This window comes from Chenopodium album, chromosome 11 (genome assembly GCF_948465745.1).
Source record: "Chenopodium album chromosome 11, dcCheAlbu1.1, whole genome shotgun sequence".
Lineage (NCBI taxonomy): Eukaryota > Viridiplantae > Streptophyta > Magnoliopsida > Caryophyllales > Amaranthaceae > Chenopodium > Chenopodium album.
The window spans coordinates 43,688,267-43,689,265 of NC_137844.1; the positions used below are offsets into that span (position 1 = coordinate 43,688,267).

Sequence of the window (999 nt, forward strand, 5' to 3'; positions counted from 1 at the left end):
AATTTGGTGTTTAATTCGCGTGCTTCCTTTTGGGTTCAACCCTTTACTTTCCACTAACTACTTTAATGCAAGTTTAGGTTTATAAATATTTAATTTGATTAGGGTGGTAGACCCAACGACCTACTTTCCCTCGATCAAATTTTGGCAACGTTGCTGGGAAAGCGGCTTGTTTAGCATTTATTTTTGCTATTGTTATAGTCATTTTATTTGCTTTCCTTTTTGTTTTTCTTGTTTAATCCTTCTTGTCATTGCTAATCGTGTGCTTAGCTTTGTTGTGTTTAAAGAAAGATATGTCAAGACAAGAGGATGACCTTCTTTTTAGGGAGTTTGGAAATCCGGAAGTCTATGAGCTCACGAGTGCGTGGTATACTTCTCCCGACCATCGAGACTAATTTCACAATCCATCCACAATATGCTAGGATGGTACAAATTGAGCAATTTTCCGGAGGTGCATGTAAAGACCCCATTGAGCATTTGGACCGATTCCTTGAGTTGTGTGCAATGATGCAAAACAATGAAGTGAGCCAAGATTACATTCGTATGCATCACTTTCGGCAATCTCTCACCGGAAGAGCAAAGAAATGGCTCAAGCTTTTGAAGCCCAACCCTCTCACTACATGGAAGGAAGTTGCGAAGACCTTTCTCAAGAGGTTCATTTTTAATGAGGAAACCACAAAAATGAGAAGGAAGATAGCTTCCTTTGAGCAAGATCCGGATGAAACTCTTAGGGAAGCATGGGAAAGGTTTAAGGATTTGATTGGAGCATGTCCTCATCATGAATTCAACCATAATTTGCTCATGAGATTCTTTTATGATGGCTTGGAGCCAATGTCAAGGACCAATCTAGATGCGGGTGCCGGTGGGCAATTGATTAAGATCCCTCTAAGCTAAGTTGAAGCTACAATTGAAGAAGTGGCCACTACCTACTCTTGGGGGGTCAAAGAAGGTTCCAAGGAAAGCAAGGAGATCTTTATGAGTTGGAGAAATTCGGCCAACTTA

The 999-nt window shown here is 40.6% G+C and overlaps 1 non-coding gene across 1 annotated transcript; it reads right to left on the bottom strand.

Moving 5' to 3' along the window:
* Positions 1 to 675: 675 nt before the first annotated feature.
* On the bottom strand, positions 676 to 782 carry LOC145569534 (small nucleolar RNA R71). The gene has a single exon (XR_014096131.1). It is a non-coding gene; the product is annotated as a small nucleolar RNA R71 (small nucleolar RNA).
* Between the last annotated feature and the right edge of the window lie 217 nt (positions 783 to 999).